The 16,366-nt window shown below is 37.9% G+C and overlaps 1 protein-coding gene across 1 annotated transcript in view; it reads left to right on the top strand.

Annotated features, from left to right (window-relative positions):
- SELENOI (selenoprotein I) overlaps nt 1–16,366 on the top strand; it is a 45,177-nt gene that overhangs the window by 1,307 nt on the left and 27,504 nt on the right. The window lies entirely within an intron of this gene.

Here is a 16,366-nt window from a genome sequence, read left to right as displayed (position 1 = left end):
TTCCTAATCCAGGTCTCTTGTGTTTAGCTTAATCTCCACCTCTTTGCTGATCTCTGTTCTGGCACAAAGCTGACCAACCTTGTGTGTTGTTGACTGACAGAAAAATTCCTCCCTTCCCCCTCCTTATTTTCTTTTTTAAATACAAGTTTTAGCAAGATGTACATTTCATTTACAGCACATCCTTACCATTAATGCTTTATCTATTGTTTACTTAAAAACAAACTTGACAGTTTTCTGCATTCACCAGAAATTTTGATGTGATTTTTCTCTCAACCTCCCTCTCTTTAGTTTCCTAACTGATATCCAACCTGGCAAGCAAAGGTCAATTTAGCAATAGGTCAATGTTCTCCAAGGTGGCATTTCTATGCTTTTGTTACAGTGAGTTCAATAAAGCCAAAGTATATGTGTAGATAGGTGTATATATGTATGTGTGTGTGTGTGTGTATACATATATATATATATATATATAATCTGCATATATGTTACATATATTATTTAATTTTGGGGGGAAACCAGACCTACTATTTCAGTGGTATAGGGAACATCAGATAAGGAAACTTCTAACAGTACAAATTGGCACCTGATTTGTAGAATTGTAGAATTCTTGAACTGTTTTGTAGAACTTGTAGAATTCTTGAGAGTTGCTTTTGATATTGAGAGGTTAAGTGGCTTCTCAAGGGCCACGTAGGCTCTGTGTGAGAGAGAATTCATTAGTTAAGCGATATAGAAGAGGGAAATATCTGCAATTGTCTTTCTAAGGATTATATTCAGATAATTCTACATAGGAGTATGGGGACCCATATGGGGGAAATAAGTGCTATTAGAAATAGCATTACTGTGCCTGGTCTGACTAACACAAGAAAAGATTGGGCTTCATAGTTTTTATATTTTCTGTCAGATATCAGCAATTGAAGCATAACAACCACACAGAGTGACTAATAAAAAGAGTATACCTAATGAATAGAGTCATGATTACCTTTCTATAGAAGAAGCTTTAATGTAAATTAATGGTGACTCTACACAGATGTTAGTGCTTTTGATAAACTATAAACAAAAATGACCTTCAGTAAAGTACTGATCTAGTATCTTATTATTGGTATTGGGCAAATGCTGAGTTCTCTAAGACTGTTAAAAAGTACAGGCAGGATGATGAACTGTATTGTTTACTAATTTATTGTTTATAGCTAATACATGATCTTAGCCACGAGGTACTCTGAGGCTCCACACCAAGATTGACCTCTAGATGGTGAATGTTTTTCAGTCATAGCTATTCATGAAGATTGTCTGTTAAGGTAAAAAGGGGTTGCATTCAGTGTTGGAGGGGATATAATATAATAACATCATTGGTCCTTGAAATATTGAAGTACTAAAAAGTTGTGTATGGGATTTCAGTGTAACTTCAAGGATTGGAATAGGAGATTTAGATATTTCAACAGCCTTTTTTTTTCTCCTGACTTCTTATAGTTAATTAGGAAGGTACAAATGTGAAGACTTTTTTTTTATCTGAATAGTTTAGAATTTTCTCACCTATTGAGGGTGAATTTTTTCTTTTTATGGTATAGCAGATTTAACTTAGGAATGACATAGTTTCAATTGATTGTGAACCATTTCCATTTTGTATCATTCTTTTTTTTTTTTTTTAAAGGCAGTTGGGCTTAAGTGACTTGCCCAGGGTCACACAGCTAGTAAGTGTCAAGTGTTTGGTCTGAGGTTGGATTTGAGCTCAGGTCCTCCTGACTTCAGGGCCAGTGCTCTTTCTGCTGCACCACCTAGCTGCTTCCCTGTATCATTCTTTTTCAAAGAAAAAAGCAAATCTATTCTGTAGAGAGGGCTTGTATTTCTGTAGTATTATTTCCTTTATCTTCTGTTATGGTGATTCATAATCAAGCAACTTAATACTTGGTGATGAGCAGCATTATTTTAACTCCAGGAGTATATATGACTTTTGGTGTGTTACTTAAAATAGTAGCTAATATATTTGAATGCATCAAGAATCTATGATTTTGTTGGCCTAGATGCTCCCAGCCCTGAGGCTGATCAGTATCAGTATATCTCTAACTTTGTAGACAGCCTTTCTTGCAACCAGCCTGTCATGTGCCTTTCTGAATTATTAGGCTGGTCCTCAGGTTATAAAAATAGTTTCCAGTTTGGTAGGATTTTACAGAGTTTATATACCATTGGTTAATGCCTTTGAGAATCCAGGACCATCTTCACCATGCCCTGATGAGCCATAGGAACAGGACTTCAGTGAATGGTGGGGGTACATTTTTTTGTTTTAAAAGGTGATGCCTTTCAGCAGATTAAGTTTATCAAGAACATAGTAATTTCTTTGGTTTGTATCTTGGTAGAGGACTAGAAACTTAGTATCTTTAATGCTCGGTTTATTTCTGCAAATGAAGGAAGAAGACTGGATAATTCAGAATAGAAAATCAAAAGTCATTTCTTTGCCTTTGGAATACCAAAATTCATATATTGTTGACCCAATCTGGTCAGTGGCCTTCCACCCATTTAGATAATGAACAGAGGAGATAATCCATTGATAGTACATTTCAGTAATCCTTAAGAAACAATATTCCCCCCTCAATGGAGGATCCTGTTGGAATATTCCATGGGACCAGGTGGAAGAGGGGACTAAACAGATGGTTGGAGCTATTAGCACTACTAATAAAGAGGGGGGTGAGATAAACCTAGCAATGTGTGAAGGGAAAACTTAAATAAACTTCAAGTTTTTGCCTACCTGAGTTACCATCGAATAAGGAAACAGAAGATATATGACACGTTAACGTGCAAGTTAGAGGAGTTTTTGTATTCTTTTGCCAGTGCCACCATCTATAATCAGTAGAATGTGTAAGCTGACATTTATCAATAACAGTTTATTTGCCCCTTTGGTAATCAGTAAATACTCATGGTTGTTGAGAGTACAACTAATCTAAAGATAAAATCATCTGAAGCAGAAAGAGCCATTGTAGTGAATAGAGTCAGGAAGATTTGGGCTCACATATCAACTTTGAGCTTATTAGCTTTTGGACTATGAGCTCGTTACTTAAGTCTGAGCCTTACTCATGTGGGGATCAGGTGGGAATGATACTAGCTGCAGTTGTCTACTTAACGAGTTGTTGTTAGGCTCAAGTGAGATAAGGTATATTAAGTGCTGTGGATAGCGCACTGGATTTAGGAATCTCTGAGTTAAGATCCTGTTTCCTTGTGGTCATATATAAATATTATTTTCTGAACTTTGGTTTCTTAATCTGTAAAATATGAATAAATCTTGTAGTACCTGTGTCACAGGGCCATTGTGAGACTCAAATTAGAGAATGTATGGAAAGTGCTATACACATTGTCTTTTTCTTTTTTGGCTAGGCAATCGGGGTTAAGTGACTTGCCCAAGGTCACAGAGCTAGTAAGTGTCAAGTATCTGAGGTCACATTTGAACTCAGGTCCTCCTGACTCCAAGGCCAGAGCTCTATCCACTGCACAACCTAGCTGCCCCTATACAAATTTTAAAAGCACAATATACCTATATATAATTGTGAAAGTGCTATGTAAGTGTAAGCCTTTGTTAATATTAGAACCAGCTTATTATTATAATTGATCTAATAAAGCAAAGGATCTTAGGGCCCATGGATATATTTCAGGGACTTAGATGGGAGAAAATCACATCTTTATTTTCACTAATCTCTAACTGAAATATAGCATTTCCTTCAATTATAAATTAAAAAAATACCCAACACCTTATTATTCTGAGAAATGGTCTTTAGGCTTCACCAGACTGTCAAAAGGGCCGTTCATGACACAAAAAACATTAAGAATGTCTACATTAGAGTCAGTGTGGTCCAATAGATAAAGTGCTGGTTTTAGAGTTAGGAAGACCTTTGAATTCAAAGCCTTGCTTCTGACTCTAGATGTATGTGTCTCAGATAACTCAGATCCCAACTCCCTCAGCTTCTACATCTCCTACATTTTTATTTATAAATGATACATAGTATATAGAATGATCAAGAGATTAGGATAATCGTAAAAGCTTTAGGGCAGATGCCAACTTCTTGTTGGGGGAGACAGTGAGATAATGAACTGAAATCTCAATTGCCGTCTACATGCTACAAGTTTTAAGGGATCTCTTTGCTGCACCCACACCTTAGTTTTTTGTTTGTTTGTTTGTTTTTTAAGTGAGGCAGTTGGGGTTAAGTGACTTGCCCAGAGTCACATAGCTAGGAAATATTATGTGTCTGAGGCCGGATTTGAATTCCCTGACTCCAGGGCAGGTGCTCTATCCACTGCGCCACCTAGCTGCCCCTATACCTTGTTTTAAAGTGAAAGTTTTTGTTCCTATAGTGGAAGTGGGGAAATAAATGAATGTTTATATAGAGGGAGTTTTATGGTTATAAAATGATTTCATAGACATTAGCAGTTCTCAGATTGTGTCATGAGGGAGTCTGCTAGGTCTAAATTATTTTCATACTAAGACATTTTAATTTTTACTATGGTAACTATTAACAGAGATAACTCATATAAACAAAAGCTTTTTTGGAGGGCACCTCAATCATTTTTAAGTGTGTCAAAGGGTCCTGAGATCAAGAAGTTTGAGAATTGCTGATATACATGGACTAATTTGATCCTCACAGTATTCTGGTGGGAGATGTAATAATAACTCATGTTTATGTAACCTTTAAAGTGGTATAGTACTTTATATATGCTATCCTTTGATCACAACAGATCTGTGAAATAGGTGTTATTTTCTACCTCTCCCATTTTACACATAGGGAAACTGAAGGTCACAGGATCACATAGCTAGTAAGTGACTGAGACAGGATTTGAAACCACATTTTTCTCCATGGCCAGTGCTCTGTTCTTTGCATCATGTTGTTATTTCCATTTTACAGATGAGAAAAGTAAGGCTTAGAGGGACCAAGTGATAGAATTTAAACCCAACTCTTCTAACTCTTAATTTCATTGTTTTTTTCCTATTATATCACAAAATTGTTTTCCAGCATTCAATGAGACTAGGATTACAATTTTACTAATTCTCTTGGTTCCTAGTCTGGAATGTATTCTTAAAAGGTCTGGTGGGGATAATAACTTGCTATTTAGGTTGTGATTTAACTCTGATAACGGAGAAATGGTCCTCGTAGGAACATTTTCCATACCTGATTACATGAGAAAGATGTTGGGTACCATAATGCCTTAAACTCTTGATGTTCAGCAGGACCCATGAAATCAGTTGATGGCTCTCTGTTGTAGATCTGTCTATTTTGCCTTATAAGTGAACTGGCTCTTTTTGGCTTGGTGTCCAGAAATTTTAAATAATGCCATTGCACTTGGATATTAATGAACAAATATTTATTGAACACCTCCTGCATATATGCAAGGCATTATGTTAAGTGTTTTGGGAAATACAAAAAAATATTAGATTTTAATGTCTTTGCAACATCCTGCAATTCACACAACTATTTTATTATCTTCTTAATTGTGTTTGCTACCTATATCTTTTCTTTTATTAAATAACCTTCTCAAGGCGTAGATCTGTTAGTGTCACTCCCCTGCTTCAAAACCTTCAGTGGTTTTCTATTGCTTCTAGAATAAAATTTTCAACAATCTGACTACAGTCTTACCTTTCCAATCTTATTTCACGTTAGGCATGCTACCTTCTAGCTAAGCTAGAAGATACTCCCCCCATCAAACAAAACAAACCCCTCAAAACTTGGCCCTTCCGTAATAGGCCATCTTCAGTGCCTCCATGTATTTGCACCGGACTTTGCTGGTGCCTGGAATGCCTTCTTTCCTAAGCTGAAAGTGTACTCTACTTTGAATTTTCCTAAAACACTTTATATGGATTTCTCCTGTGCCCCATCACTCCCTACCTCATTATACTTCTCTGTAGAAAGGTAGTGTTGTTTTTTGTTTGTTTACTGCTTAATATGTGCTTAAGGAATCCAATAGCTACACCGTTCTAGAAGCTTTTCCTAATTGTTAGTGCTTTCTCCCTCCTCAAGGATATATTGTATTTACTTATCTATTTAATGTTGTATTTTTTTCAGTTAAATATAAACTCTTTGAGGACAGACACTGCCTTTCCCTTCCTCCACACTCTCATTTGTCTTTGTGTCCCCCAAGCCCTTCACCAGCTTTTCAACATTTCCAATACTGGTTTTTGTGGCAAAAGCCTGCATTGCCCTCTTTTTTCCACTAGGTGGTGGGCATGTGTCAATATGGGGGAAGTAGTGTGTTCTTTTCCTCTGGGATTTATTTGTCCCTTTGGAAAAGCCCTCCAGTAGGGAAAGACCCAAGCAAAAAGTAACTATTACTGTTTGACATGTAGTTTGGAAGGAGCTTCACTTTGTGGTTAGGCTGAGATGTACTTTGGTTTTAGCCATGTTACCTTTCAGTTGGGCTAGGCCAAATACTTTGCCAGTGTTGAATGAATGGTCCATTGAAATAAAAAATAGTGAAAAGATGAGAGTAGTTCCTTATAGAGAACAAGTTGGGAATTGAGTTTGTCCTCATAGGATAGTATTTATTTCTAGAAGTTGGAAAGGTGGGAAGAAGGTATTCTAGGTAGGAGGGAACAATTTGAGCAAAGTTTGAGGTGAGAGTGAATAAGGCATATACAGAAGAGATGGGTAGAGGGTAGGGTTCATGTCCTGGTTTTCAAAATCCTCCATAATAAGATTCAACCTTACCTATCCTTATTTTACTTTTTGTTTTGCTCAAGAACTTTGTTTCCCCATATACCACACTCATTCCTATCTTCAGGTATCGTTGCTGTGATGCTATACTGTCGTTTCCCTCTCCCACCCCACCCCCTGCGCCTCTCCACCTTCCTTCCACTAGACGTGCAGGATTGACTAGAAGGGGAAAGGCAGGAAGAACCATTCTGGCTATTGCTTCTTGACCAGGTGGGAAGAGTTATGTTTCTGAACTAGAATGGCGGCAAACAAATTTGAGTCAAACAAATAAGGAACTATTACCTGCCTCTGGGAGTGGGATGTGTATGTGTAAATAGGAAAAACCATCTCTGTCCCAGTTGTTAGTGATCTCTCTCAACCTTTATCCCCAAAAGTACTTTGTATATGTTTCATATTGATTCATCTCTGTAGGTATTGTTTCTCCTCCCATTAGAATGTAAGCTCTTTGAGGGCAGGGATATTCTAGCATAGTGTCTTGCACATAATAGATAATTCACTAAATGCTTATTGAATGACTGAATAGTTGTTAACTCACATAAAAACTCAAGTCAGTGGTCATGTGTCAAAAAGCAAACTAATGTAAGTTTTCATTTTTCCCCTTAGGTACTTAGATGGATCTGTGATCTCATAGTTATAGTGCAGATTGGGTCTCCTCCGTATATTCTCTTCCATTATGATTCTTGTCCTGTGTCTCCATAAATTTCTCCATATAGGATTCTCCCTTTCTCCTTTGCCCCTTCCTCTGACTCTTTTAATATCTTGGGGGAGGGCAGCAGGATCCTGGTGTAGGGGAAAGTGGAAAGGTTGCTGCTTTAGACATAATGTTGCTGCTGTTTCTTCTTGGTATCTGCCTTGGCCATCTTTGTAGCTGCCAGAGCTATTTCATACTTTATCTTCTCTACTGTTGTTGTTTTTTTTTTTTTACCCAAGTGCTTGACAAGTATTTTAGGAGTTTCATTTTGTAGTTAGGTTGAGGTATACTCAAAATCTTTGATCTTGGCCCTGCTGCCTTTCATTTGGGTAGACCAAATGCTTGGACAGCTTTGAGACTTTAAACTGGAAGACACACTGGTCTTTTGGTGGCTTTCATTTTAGTCACCATTTTCAGGATTCATACAGTAACATATCTTTTTACCATTATTCAAGTGTTGCAGTTGAAAGTGGTCATGTTCATGGTTTTGTGAGTTCATAGTAGAGGATTTGTCAGCTAGTACACTAAGAGGCTGCTGTGTTGGTGGGAAAGAATATCTGCCCAGCAGGCATGCTGTTAGTCTTTGTCAGAAGTTTTTGGGTTCATATTGTGGTGTGACCACCAAAGCTTCTGATCATGAATAAGGGGAGGGGTCTGGCTGTTCCCATACATATCCTTAAGAGGTATTTTAAGCCACTTGTGTTCAAGTCCTCCTTGGTAATATGATGCTGCCTGCTTGGATCTACAATATGCAATTCATTTGGTCTTTGAGTTAATTGTAATTTTGATTCTTCCAGGGTAATAGTGTTTCACAGTGCATAGCCATATAACATTACTAGAAAAATATTGGTGTTAAAAAAGTGGATTTTGTAGCAGCAAATAGTTTGTAATAATTGCAAGTATTTCATTGATATGATCTCACCCAGTCTTTGAACTTAGTCCTGGGTGATTGTTCCCCTGTAGCTGTTGCTTGTATCTACACATATGCATATGTACAATTGCATGTGTGCATTCATGCATTCATACATTCATAGGTATAAAAATATATAGCTACCTTTGTCTATATCAGTTTTTTTTTAAAATCAGTGTGACGGAGAAATTCCCTCCCTCCTTTGATATAGATCTGTAGATTGGAAAGCTAACTTGTATTATTCTAAGTAGGAATTAAACCCAGATCTTCCTGATTCTAAGGCCAGGTCTCTATCCTCTGTACCAGTGATGTCAAACTCAAATAGAAACTTCATACATGTGGATTCCTGCTGGCTGCATAGTGACTTAAGAGACCCACATATTATTATCATTTAAGTTCTATTATGTATTTATTTTATTAAATATTTTCCAATTACATTTAAATCTGATTCTGGCTGCATTCAGGAGTGTTACAGTCTGTGGACTGAATGTTTGAGACATCTTTACTGCACCATGCTGCCTGTCATGTTCATGTAAACATGGATACATTAATAGACTAATAAATTGGGCTGCTTTTCTAGTTATATGATGTAGTCTGGACATTCACCCTTCCCTTGTGACTAATCTCCTTTATATTACTAGCAGTTTCTTTCTTTCATTTCCTTTGCTAGGTCATCATTTATGTCCTATCCCATAACCACAAGTATTCCTCAAAGCTTTGTCCTGGGGTCTTTTCATTTCTCCATATCATCTCTCCCCATAATTTCAGTCTTCGTGAGTTCAATTATCTTTATGTAGATGACTTACAGAGTAGTATATCCAACCCTGGGCTTCTGCATCACTAACTGCTCATTAGACATTTAAAATTGTTTTTCTGTAGGCACCTTAAGCTTCACGTGTTCAAAATCACGCATTTATTAAGTACCTACTCTGTGGTAGGCACACAACAGAACTCATTATCTCCCTCCCCAAATCTCCTGTTTACCTCATCTTTTATATGTATGTCAAGTGCACCATCCTACCAGTGAATCAGATTGTCAACTCTGAAGTCATTCTCAGCTTATCTCTGCACTCTTTTCAAAAAAATTTTTTTAAAACATTTTCTTCTGATATTTTAATTATTTATTTTTAGTGTTCTTTTCTTTTTAAATTTTGAGTTCCAAATTCTCTTCCTTCCTCTTACTCCTCCCCCTTCCACTCAGAAGGCAAGCAATGTGATATCAATTATATGTGTGAAATTATACAAATTATATTTCCATATTAGCCAAGTTTCAAAAACAAGCAAGAAAAATAAAGTGAGAAAATTATGCTACAGTTTGCACTCAGAGCTCATGAGTTGTTTCTCCAGAGGTGTGTAGCATTTTTCCTTTGGAATTGTGTTGGATCATTGTATTGATCAGAGAAGCCAAGTCTTTCACTGTTGATGATCATTACAATGTTGTCGTTACGGTGCGCAATGATCTCCCACTTCTCACTTTATTTTGCATTAGTTCTCGTGGGTCTTGCCATGTTTTTCTGAAACCAAGCCCCTCATCATTTCTTGTAGCGCAATAGGACTCCATCACAATCATATTCCAGAACTTGTTCAACCATCCCCCAATTGATGAGCATCCCCTCAATTTCCACTTTTTGCCACCACGAAAAGAGCTGCTATCAATATTTTTGTACATATAGATCCTTTTCCTTCTTCTTTGATCTTTTTGGAATACAAACCTAATAGTGGTATTGCTGGGTCAAAGGATATGCACAGATTATAGCCCTTTGGGCATAGTTCCACGTTGTTCTCCAGAATGATTGGACTAGTTTACTACTCTACCAGTAGTTCATTAGTGTACCTATTTTTCCCTCATCCCCTCCAGCATTTGTCATTTCTGATAGGTGTGAAGTGGTACTTCATAGTTGTTTTAACTTGCATTTCTCTTATAAGTAGAGATTTAGAATATTTTTCCATGTGACTGTATTATCTTTGCACTTTCCATCACACCCCTTATCCAGGCATTTGACCAGTCTTGTAGAGTCTTCCTTTCCAGCATCTCTCACAAATGATTCCTTCTCTTCCCGAGGCCCCCCTCCCCCAGTCATCTTATCACCTCCCACCAAGACTGTTGCACTAGTTTCCTGCTAGGTCTCCCTGCCTCAAGTTGCATTCCTTTCTATGCACCCTTTTACAAAGAGTGGCATGACTGTGTCTCGCTTTCTTGCTCAGGAAGCTCTGCCTTTAGGATAGAGTACAAACTGTCTGGCCTTGTAAGTGCTTTATTGTCCAGCCCTACTCCACCTTTTCATGCTAATTGCTCTCGACTGCCCTTCACTCACTGCATCCTAGTTAAGCTGGACTGCTGCTATCTCTGTAACAGCATTTCATCTCTCACAACTTTGCACAGGGAGCTCTCCCACCCCCCTACCCGTGCCTCTAGATTTCTTTGTTCCTTTTAGAGCCCAACTCAAGAGCTACTTCCTACTTGAGGCTTTTCCCTGGTCCCTTCAATTACTTTGTTTATCTTTTGTATTTACTTGTGTACATGTTGTTTCCTCCCAATAGACAGGTTATTGCATGCAAGGGCTGTTTCATTTTTGTCTTTGAATTACCTTCTCTGATTAACATAGAGCATACTTTGAATACTAGACCAGGAGTAAGCACATCTTAGGGGTGGAATCAAGGATAAGAAGGTAATTGGTCAGAGGGGAAGGGAGAAAATCTCCTTTGTGTTTTACAATTAAGAAAAAAAAAAATCTTTGTGGAGAGTACTGCCTTCCTGACTATGTCTGTACCTTTGCCCCTGACATTGCCTAGCTGGCCGAGGCATTTGATTTGCTCTGCACTGATGAGAAACATTTTGTTCTCTGATTCATGCTGTCTTTGCTCTCCTTGGGTGCAGTCCATAAAGGTCTTCGATAAAAGATGTTTTGAGATCAAGTTCTTATTTCCAATCTCTAATGTGATGCCATTATTCTATGCCCTTATTTCAGAGGCAATGGGTTATTATTATTATTATTAGTAGTAGTATTATTTTTGTATTTTCAGTTGTTGGCATAGTGCCTTTCACATAGCAGGTACTGGGGGAATGTTGGTTGAAAGCTCTAGCTGATTTTTCTTATACTCTTCCTCTTCATAGAAAATGAAAAACTGACTTGTAAAATAGCCCATCCTTCAAATACCCCAACAAAGAGAGTAGGTTGGACAGTGACCATTTCATTCATTTATTCTATGTGTAAAGTTAGGGCTTTTAAGGCATGCAAAGAAGAATAAAATATATTTCTTGCTCTCATGGAGCTTACAGTCTAGTAGGAGAGATAAGACACATGTAACTGTTACACTTTATGTGAGATACAAGGTACTGTGGCTTTTTCAGAGGAGGGAGAGATTGCTTTTGAGAGACTCAAAGAAGGCCTCATGGTGGAGTTGCCTTTTATGTTGAACCTTGAAGGAAGATAGGAGTTGAATAAGCAGAACTGGAACTGGAAGGATATTCTAGGCAGAGGTAATAATAATATGAATGAAAGTTGGAAGGAGTTGGGTGTGTTGGAAAACCACATTGAGTAGACCTGCTTGATTGGTTCATAGGGTTTGAAAAGACAGTAGTGGGGAAGGGGACAAAGTAAAGCATGTTCTATAGCACTGGGCTAAGTGCATTAGAAATATTATCTCATTTGATCCTCAACAATCCTGTGAGGTAATTTCTGTTATTATCCCTATTTTACAGTTGAGGAAACTGAGGTAGACAGAAGTTAAGTGACTTGCCCAGGGTCACACAGCTGGTAAGTATCTGTGGTAGGATTTGAACACAGATCTTCCTGACCTTCCAGGCCCAGTGCTCTATCCACTGGGCCAACTAGGGGAAGGGAAGATAATAAGGCAGTAAAGATAGGTGAGACTAAGGAAGATCTTGGATAGTAGTAGATGAAGGAGTAGAGACTTTGCTAGATATTAGAGAGCTATTGAGGAATGCTGAGCAAAGGAATGATGTGATCAAAACTGTAGGAGGATTTATTTGGCAATAATATGTAGGCTGTGTTTGGGGTGTGGTAGGAGAATGGAGGCAGCTGATCAGTTAGAATATTGCAGTATTCCAAGTGAGCAGTAATGAAGCCTTGAATTAAGATAGTAGCCGTAAGCATGGAGAGTAGGGGATAATTCCAGCAAATTCTGGAAAGAGATAGTATAGAGGTAGAAACTATAGGATTTAGGGACTGATTTAATGTTGAGGGGTAATCAAAGATAACTGCGACTTCTAGTTTGGGTGATTAGGAGGATAAGTAGTGGTATTAACAAAAATGGAGAAATCAGGGGAGGAGGTTTGGTGGGGAAGATTAGTTTTGGTTTTGGATATATTGAGTTTGAAATATAGAACCATTGGAAATTCATATCTGGAACCTGGAAAGATGTCAGGGTAATATTTGTAGGCATAAAAGATAGTTGAAGCTACCACTACTGATAGAAAGAAGGAATATATTAACTTGTTGCTCAACTAAGGGATTGAAAATGTGTTACTTCTTATTTAAGGAGATTCTAAAATCAGCAATTATTTCTGAAGTACAGAACCAAATATTAAATGCTCCCTGAGGCTTCCTTGTTGCTGTAGGCTCCAGTATCTTTACATATTGGGGTTTTAGCACTTCCCTCAATAGTTCCACAAGTATTTGGAGAAGAAAAACTGAGTTATTTTCCACAATTTGAGAAGGGAAAATAACAGAGGACATTATGTGAATGCAACTATATAGCAAGTAAGAAATCTTACAGTATAACAATAAGTTCTCTTACATGATTGAAGAATGGTATGTTCTGGCTTATGTAAAGGATTTCAGTTCTTATTTTCAAAGGTGATATTGAGGCATGTGGGTATAGGCATGAAGTTATAATAATTTTTAAAAGGGGTTTTATCTTTTGGTGTCTTCTCTTTCTTGGCTCATCTTCCAGTTCTCATTCATTTGTAGTTGTTTTCTGTGAGTGTGCTAAAATGAAGTTAAGAATATGTCATAAATGAATTAAAATATAATAAAATATTCAAAGCACTAAATTTTGACCATGATTTAATGTTTATTTTATTAAATATCTTGAGAAGTGGTAGGATCCCTCTCCTTGGAGATTTTCAAGCAGAGGCTGTATGACCACTTGGCATAGATATGTCAGAGTATGGGTATTTTTTGGTGAATAGATTGGGTTAGATGGCCAGTGAGGTTCCTTCCAGCTCCCACATTTTGTGATCTGATTAAAAAAATATTTCAAGATTGTTGGCTAATAGAGAATTCTAGTAGAATGTGGGATAACAGTGAGCTTACTGCTCAGAGTTATATAGTGCTTCTCTTCAACTTAAAATATGATGAACACATCCAGTGGTTTAATGACAGAATGAACAGAATACGGCCTTGTTTGTTTTTTTTTCTTTTCAGTTAATCTGACAATCTACCTAGGAGGGAGTGACTCCTGGATACAGGGATCAGCCTGGACTGATGTTTTATGTTACAGATGATTTTTCTATCCAAAGACCTGGTTCACTTGAGAGTTCTCAGCCTGATCCTTATTTCTTTCTCCGATCTCCTCCTTTTCCCACAAGCTATGCCTAGTCAAAGATTTATAGTATTTTGTGTGCTCCAGATAACTTTCCTTGACCTCAGTCCATCAGCATTTATAAAGTACTAACTGTGTTCACCAGGTGCTGTGCTAGACATGGGGTTACAAAGACAGAAGTGAAAAAAATCACTACATTCAAGGGAGGCAGAAGGGGGAGGGGGAGGGAACAAGCATTTATTAAGTGCCTTGTCTGTATTAGACGTCGTGCTAAGAACTTTACAGATATCTCATTTGATATTCACGATAGCCTTGTTTGATAGGGTCTGTCATTATCCTTCTTTTACACTTGAGGAAACTCAGACAGACAGAGGTGAGGTACTTGCCCAGGGTCACACAGCTAGTGAATGTCTGAGGCTGGATTTGAACACAGGTCTTCCTGATTCCAAGCCTAGCACTCAATCCATTGTGCCACTTAGCTGCTTTACAGCCCACTCAAAGAGTTTACGTTCTTTGGGGAAGGCAAAATATATATAGACTCTCCCCAAAATTTTAGTGCAGTTTTAGGCTTTAATGGCATAAGATTTTGGGGATACCCTGTTTATATTTCATATGATATGTGTGACATATATACAGTATACACACATGTGGCATATATAATATGTATATACCTTTAGGCTATGTATGAATGAATGAAAAAGCATTTATTAAGTGCTTACTATAAGCCGAACTTATTAAATGCATACTATGAGAAATGGCATAGTGTAGTGGATAGCTTTGAACCAGGAGGACCTGGGTTTAAGTATTGACTTTGACTCATCTTGGCTGTGATCCTGATCAACCTACTTAACCTCAGTGCTCGAGACAACTCTATTGGTAGGGGGTTTGCTCATTGGGGAGTTCTTTTTGCTAATGAAATCACAGGTCCAGTTCTTGATCCTATCTCTACTAGACAGGTCAATCAGCAAGTAAAAATGCTTAGAGTAAGAAGAGCATTGAGTTTGAGGAATAACAAGGAGGCCAGTGTCACTGTATCACAGAGTATGTAGGGAAGAGTAACATGTTGAAAAGTAGGAAGGAGACCATGTGATGAATGGCTTTGAAAGCCAAAGAAAGCATTTTTATACTTTATCCTAGAGGAAAGAAGGAGCCACAGGAACTGATGGAGGAAGGGGAGGGGAGGTGGGTGATATGGTTAGACCTGCAATTTAGGAAGATCAATTTAGTAGCTGAATGGAAAGATGGACTGGAGTACAGAGAGACTTGAGGCAGCGAGACTAATCAGCAACTCTTTCAATAGTCCAGCCGTGAGGTGATGGGAGATTGCCTGTACCAAGGTGGTCTCAGCATCAGAGGAGAGAGAAGTGGGAGTATGCAAGTGATATGAAGGTAACATCAATAGGACTTGACCAGTGATTGGATGAAAAAGAGTTAAGAGTGGAGGATGATTGCCAGGTTGTGAGTGAGCCTGTGTGACTTGGGAGGATGGTGGTACCCTCTCTGGTAATATAGAAGTTAGGAAAAGGGGAGGGTCTTGAGGGCCCAGGACAGTTTTGGGGGAACCCCAAAGTTAGCAGATATGACGTAGATGAAGATACAGAGAATGATCAGACAGACAGGTATGAGGAGAGCCAGGAGTAAGTAGTGATACAAAAACCTAGGAGGAGACAATTTCAAAGAGAAGAGAGTGATTGACAAGAGTTAGAGGCTGTGGAGAGGTAGAAAAGAATGAGGATTGAGAAAAGGCCATTGGATTTGGGGATAATATCTCCAATAATTGGAGATCATTTAGAACTTTGAAGAGTGCAATGGGGAGCCACTGAAGGTTTTTGAATAGCAGAATAACATGTTTATTTTTCTTAGTCACAATACCAGTGACACTGGACAAAATCTAACTTTGATAGAGAGTAGAGGTTCCCCATTCCTGTTACAAGCTGATGACATTTTGAGCAGTGAGGTGGTAGTAGTAATAATGTTTTTTTTTTTTTAAATTGGAGGAGACATTTTTATTGGAAAAAAGTGTGACCTTAAGCAAGTCAATTAACAGCTCAGTTTCTCAGGCAACTCACTAAACTCTAAGTTGTGTAACAGTTATAGATCTTCGTGGGTAGTGGAATTTTCTTCTCTTGGAATTCTTTACATCAAAGGAAACACCCATCTAGACCAAGAAATAATAATAATGAGCATGCACACTGCTGGTTTAGTTTTTGAAAACTTAGAGAATTATCTCAACTTCGTGATGAACTATCAGAGCTCATTTATACCTTATAGTAATTCAGCTTCCCCTAAACTAAACTCATCAAGTTTTCAATGGTAGCATGGGTATGGTTGAAAGAATGTCACCCATTTATATAATGTGTAAACAATATCACATATATGTAGCTTGACAATTCAATTCACTTCACTGTCCACTATTTCCTTCACTTATGTTGCTGATGAAGCAGAGGCCTTCTGTTTGCCAATCTTGTATTCTATATGTCATTCTTGCCCCTCTTTTTTAGAGATTGGCTCCACTGTTACCTCTATTCACTCTTTGGTCTTCCACCTCTCTCTATGTAATGGTTCCTTCACTGT

The sequence above is a fragment of the Vombatus ursinus genome, unplaced genomic scaffold (assembly GCF_900497805.2).
Source record: "Vombatus ursinus unplaced genomic scaffold, bare-nosed wombat genome assembly UNPS02009062.1, whole genome shotgun sequence".
In the NCBI taxonomy this organism is placed as follows: domain Eukaryota; kingdom Metazoa; phylum Chordata; class Mammalia; order Diprotodontia; family Vombatidae; genus Vombatus; species Vombatus ursinus.
Note: the sequence above shows the minus strand (reverse complement) of the source record. Positions and strands in the feature narration are given on the sequence as shown.